The following is a 6,612-nucleotide window of genomic DNA, read 5'->3' as shown; positions in this document are numbered from 1 at the left end:
TTGTACTTCCCGCCTTTTTTCGACATTTAATAAATATTTGCTGTCGTCTTCTCCCGTGGACGTAGGCCGTTGGCCGAACCACTGGTTAAATATCGGGTGTGTTCTTTCCGCTTATGCTTTTTCCTTTCTTCATTAAATTATTTTCGGATACCTATTTTCCCACGTTCCGATTTTTAACAAACGGATCAGACCTTCTATTCCCCTTTTGAGGATAAGTTGACGTCATAAGTGTCGAGATTCAGAAATGACCATGTTATTTCTGACCAACTTTCGGCATGATCCAAGTCAGATAGCTCTATAGTTAGCAGCAAGGAATGCCAGAAGGCCTCGTTGGGAAAAGAAAACATTCCGATTATTAACAGGCTAAGAGCAGAAGAGGAATTGAATTGAAAAAAAATAGAAGCTCTCTTACGGCAATACAATTAATTTACCAATTTGAGGATGAGGTTATTTGCGCGAGGTCTTGGATAAGAGCCCGGCTTGCAGGAGCTTTGCTAAATTGAATCCTCTCTACTATATGACGAAATCTTCTCACAACAAGTTAAATTTGAAGCAACAGTCTCTTCAGGTTGCGCATGCGGAAGGTACTTCTCTTAAATCGCATTTAGATAATTTAATTCTATCATATGGACTCCAGCTCGGATAGACTCTGTTAAAATCGAGGGAGAAGATAGGAGAAGTTACCCTATTACATTAATATTATTTCCTGTACCGCCCTCATCATAAAATTTCGTAGATACCTGAGACCTTCTCTTTGTTTGGTACAGATACGCTATGTCTCGATGATGTTAAGAATCCACTCTTACGTCAAAAGAGAGAATTGAACATGCATTAGATAAGCCCACGAACAAGATGGGAGGCTTCAGGAGCAAGGTTTTACGTCTCGCTAAGGAGGTCTCGGAGACAGGATTCCGGTCAATAGAGTATCATCTAGATACAGAAGATGCAATAGCAGAATAGGGAATTGCTGGATTGTGAGTTATATTGGTAGAGAGGGAGAAGAGGGCGGAGAAGGCACACACAGCTGATTGTTTCTTAGTTAGAGGAAGACATGTAAGAGGGAGCGGAACGAATAAAACGTGATAAAAAATTCAAAGTCAGAAAACACCAATCTGTAAGCATAAGCAGCACAACACCACGGAGAACGACTTCACAATCACTCGCTACAGTTCACGATAAGACATCAGGACAGGATGTAGTGATATGGACTGGCCGCCATGTTCTTTTCCATATTCGTTAAACATTTGAATAGAGAATGGTTCTCCGACGTACAATGCCATTTGAAGAGAGATGTATTGATCAAGAGACACTCACTCGCATCAAACACGCACATATTTGGACAATTGCCTGTTCGCCCACCACGTACGAATGGTCTCGATGGGGGAGTAGTGAGACTATAATATGAGGTTCGGCTTTCGGATATAGGAAACATCGATCTCATTGGGTACCAACAAATCACACTAGTAATTCTCAAGCTGATGGATAATGACAGGTGCTAAGCGGGATCTTGTATGGTGATGAGGCTGAAATTTCCCGACATTTATATTGTTCTACAGGTTTCCATCTGTGACAGTCACCAGCGTTGACTTCGTCCTCTATGATCGATTTCAGATAGCGACCAATATTAGCATAGCGATTGGGCCAAATGAGTGAATATGGCATGAGAATTGGGCGAGAGAGGTTTACCTTGGTAGGTGCAGAGTTTAGAAAAAGCTTGGACTTCTGTCGAGCCATTGTGTTCTTGCAAACAAAAGAGAGTCAGCTTTAAGTCGGCAGTTCACTTTCGAATCAAAGAGGTACTTACTACTGGACTACATCCATTCTACTTTGGACCCTTCTCGTACTGCCTACCATTGTGGTGCTAGCCCTATATGCGTCTGACTTTTATTGAGACACAAAGAACTATTTCTGTAAAGTTTGAGCGTCAAACATTCTACGAAACAGTAAGGATTAGCGTGTTCCATTTCAAGCCAGGTGAAGGTCCACGATAGAGCAAAGCTGAAAGAGAATCAAGAGAATAAACCCGCACACGGACGTTGGAATTCTTTTCGACACACAAACACAGAGTTGAAAAAACCCAAGACGTGATACAATAACATAAAAACGTATACTCCACAGCAGAACAGGGTGGCTAACGGATGAATAAGTAATCCTTTTGGAGAAAAGGCCGTTGCTAAATGCTCTCTAATGCTAACAGCATGTTTTTGGGGCAGAGGCGATCTCTACGCCGCATTCTAATCGGTGTTGAACGGTTCGATCATCACTTCAGCACTGAAAACTGTAAAGAGGATGGTCCAAATTCAGTATTAATTTCTAATTTATAATAAACCTAGGCTAAATAAAAGTGCTTTTTATTGGAATATGCAATCGGGGTTAGGGAATATATAATGTGGTGTCCTGAATCGTCTAAATAATTATTAGTAGGATGGTCACATTTGATGAATCGATTCGTTATATTCCTAACGTAATCTTTCTGATGAGAACCCGTAAGTGTATCAAGAAGGTGATGGTAGAGACCTGGATGGTATAGTGGTCAGTCACGAATAGATTTCTCAGTCAAACAAACGTTAACCAGATCGACAGACACCCTCAGTAACATGAAACTCACCACAAGTTGAGAGGCCAAGCATGCTAAGGAGAGCGAGGGATCACATATTCAAACCACCGCAAAGATATGGTAATGAAGATATGTTTGCGTACGCTCTTTCAGGGCCACAAAATACAGAAGAAGAAGGTAACGCTTCGACATATAATCAAAGCTATTCCGTGCCAGTCTGGCAGAGTGTTGATAGCCGATGAATTGAGGGAGATGGAGCTCTCTCAATAAAGAATCGCAGCACTGAGTTTGGTAAAATACCGCCTTACAGGCAAGAAAAATTGTCGGCTGTTATGGGTCCTTCAAGAACAAAGGACGGAATCCCGCGTGGAAGATACAATGTATAAAGCTCGTTTATTTGCTAAGGGGCTTACAGTCAGTAAATAGTGTGGACCTTTAATGATATTTTCACCGTCGAAAGCCATACTCTATTCGTGTTCTTTATCGTTAGCTAAGCGCATGAATTGACCTGTATCTTGAGCAGCTTGAGTTAAATCTTACTGCATTGGAAACTGAGAGCAACTTTATATGAAGACAATTAGCTCGAGGATCATTGTTGAGAGGGAAGGAAGGACCATGTTTGCCTGTTAAATGAAATCACTTGTATTGGACTTAACATGCAGTGCTCCTCTGACAATGTATAGCTCTACGTTCGACTTCACTTTATGAACACGTCACGCTGGATATTCCAGAAGCCGAACGTGAGCAGTTGCGATATATTTCAGAAAGCTTGATAAGGGATCTTTCATATATCTGTTGCTTTATGTCGATGATATGTTAATTGCTTCCAGCGACATAGTTGAGATAAATAAATTGAAGACTTTACTTAAGGGTGAGTTTGAGATGAAAGATCTAGGTGCTGCTAAGAAAATCCTTGGTATGAAAATTAAGAGGGACAATAAGTCAGGACTACTGCATTTGACACAGGAGAAATATATAGAGAAGATTTTAAAGCGTTTCGGGATGACAGACGCAAAACCGGTGAGCACTCCTTTTGCGGCGCATTTCAGACTTTCGCCGAGTTATCACCACAATCCGATGATGAGCGGGAGTACATGTCACATGTTCCCTATTCTAGTGCTGTCGGGAGCATTATGTACGCCATGGTTTGCACACGGCCGAACATCTCCTACGCAGTGAGCATGGTTAGCAGATATATGACCAATCCTGGTAAGGCTCATTGGCAGGCTGTTAAGTGGATTTTGAGATACTTACGAGGTACCACTAACACTTGTTTGGAGTTTGGGAGATGTAAGGATGGTGTGGTTGGATATGTTGATTCGGATTTTGTAGGTGATTTGGATAGTTGGAGATCACTTTCAGGTTATGTATTCTCTATTGGCGGATGTGCAGTTAGTTGGAAAGCTTCACTACAACCTATTGTCGCCTTGTTTACGACGGAGGCGGAATATATTGCTATGACAGAAGGTGTGAAGGAAGCTATGTGGCTAAGAGGCTTATTTGGAGAGCTTACTTCTTGTTGGGATCCTACGATTGTTTATTCGGACAGTCAAAGTGCTATTCATTTGTCAAAAAATCAGATGTTTCATGAAAGGACAAAGCACATCGATGTAAAGTTTCACTTTGTTCGGGATGTGATTGGGAAACGCACAGTGACTGTTAAGAAAATTGGTACTGAGGACAATCCGGCGGATATGCTTACAAAGTCCCTTACTATTGCCAAGTTCAAGTATTGTTTGGACTTGGTGGCAGTTAGCAGCATTTGAGGCCCTATGGGGCGTTTGGAGAAGACGGTGCACGGAGCGTTAAGGAGCATTGAGGCGAATTAAATTCAAGGTGGAGTTTTGTGGCGATCTCGACATAGCAGCGGCTAAACTACAAATTAAACCAAGGTGGAGATTGTTATATTTGGTTTAGATTTGTAGTTATCTAAATTGAGGATAAATCCTAATCTAATTGGGATTAGATATTATTTAGATTTAATTTGGCATATATGGATTATAATTAGGAGTGTAATTCTAATCTAATTAGAATTAGACTCTAATTAGGAGACATGTATTATATATACATGCTACGGCCAAGTTAATGACACAGCGATCAAATTAAGATGCCACGTTCTAATTAAGCCAAACAATGCATGTTGATTCCGGACAATCAAGAAGCCGCCGCAACCAAAATTAAGAGCATGCAGAATTAAATTAAGTTGTTGGTGGTCCACCTGCTCTAATTAGAGGCAACCTTTAATGACGCCGCAACTAATTAGAGGCCTAATTAAGGTATGCATTTCCGTACGGTGAAGGATCTGCGGGGGCTCTAATTTAGCCATGCGTCCGTACGGGTTGAGAGAAGCTTTTTTCGGAGTTACTTGTTGCGGCGTTTTCGGATCTAATTAAGTTTTGGTCTTCGAGAGATTTTCTTTGTACTCCGCCTTTTTTCGACATTAATAAATTATTTGCTCCGTCTTCTCCCGTGGACGTAGGCCGTTGGCCGAACCACGTAAATATCGGTGTGTTCTTTTCGCTTATCTTTTTGTTTCTTGTATTAAATTATTTTTTGGATCTATTTTTCGCCGTTCCGATTTTAACATCTTGCATCAAAACACACCTAAGACCAAGAGATATAAGCTATAACTATATTCTCTTGCATCAAAACACACCTAAGACCGCTCCTGAAGCACTATTTGGCATATTGAAATAGACCTCAACTTTCTTTTTTATTAAAACTCTTTCAACTTTTAATTTTTTTTATTTAATCTTATATTATATTGTTGTATTAAAAATTTTATTAATTATTAACTGGTAATTTGCATAATTTTAATTGCTAAAAAATAATTATAAGCAATTAAAGTTTAGTGAAGTTACTGTGAATTAGAATTCTCTCCTTTTTTTCAATTGACAACACCCATTAAATTCCAAAAATCAAAACAGAGACCCCGCCAACTGCTGTAGCCCATTCTTAAATAAGCCCCTCAATTTTCCCTGCTTTTCAATTAGCAAGCCCTGAACTTTAATTTTGTAGTAAATTGGAGGTTGTATTCATTGATAATTCCATCAAATTGAATGGTTTTAATTATTTTATAGCGAATTAAATTAGATTAATCAATTAACCAAACAGTAATAGGTATTGATTCATTAAATCAATTAAAACATTAACTTAATTAAACTAGAAGAATTCAAACAAAAAAAAAAGTTTGTCGGAATTTTTTAAAAAAAATAAAGTTGAGGGTTCCATGGTAGATCTGGTGTAAAGGAGCTCGTTTTCTTTTTTGAGAGAGATACGTAGTATGCTACCCGCTTCGTTTATCTTTTTTAAAAATAAACTTAGCTGGAAATATGAATCAACTAGGATTCAAACTTAGGATCTCGGGTGCCAACCATCAAGCCCTTTGCCATTTGCGCTAGGGACGGTCAGTTAAGAAGCTCATTTTCAAAAAATATTTATGAAGTTATAACTCAGTTTTTACAGTTTTCTCATAGACTTAATTACACTGTAATGACGGTATGACACATGTAAATGAAAGGAAGAAGAGAAGAGTTCACAACTACAGCAGATGCAGTAGTGATGGTAGTGACGCGAACGGTGGCAACAACCGTTAAGGCCCCATTTGAATACCTCTAAAAACGTAGTATAGTTAAACTATGCTACGCCGGTAGGAAAATAATTCTATGAAGCGTTTGGAAGAAAAAAAAATAACGTAATTTTTAGAGTATAGTTATACTATACTCCAAAAAATGGAGTAACTTACAATCCACTTTAACTAAAGGAAAAAAATTTCACCATTTTGGCTCTCAAAGATGTATCAATTTCTAAATTTTAAATTTTAACATAAAATTTTAAATTTCAAAATTTAAATTTTAAAATTCAATTTTAATTTTGATTTTAAATTTCAAATTTTAAATTTCAAAATTTCAAATTTCAAAATTTCAAATTTCAAAAAGTTCAAATATCAAATTTCAAATTTCAAATTTCAAATTTCAACTTTCAAATTTCAAATTTCAAATTTTAAATTTCAAAAAGTTCAAATTTCAAATTTCAAATTTCAACTTTCAAATTTC

This window comes from Ananas comosus, linkage group 14 (assembly GCF_001540865.1).
Source record: "Ananas comosus cultivar F153 linkage group 14, ASM154086v1, whole genome shotgun sequence".
In the NCBI taxonomy this organism is placed as follows: Eukaryota; Viridiplantae; Streptophyta; class Magnoliopsida; order Poales; family Bromeliaceae; genus Ananas; species Ananas comosus.
Note: the sequence above shows the minus strand (reverse complement) of the source record.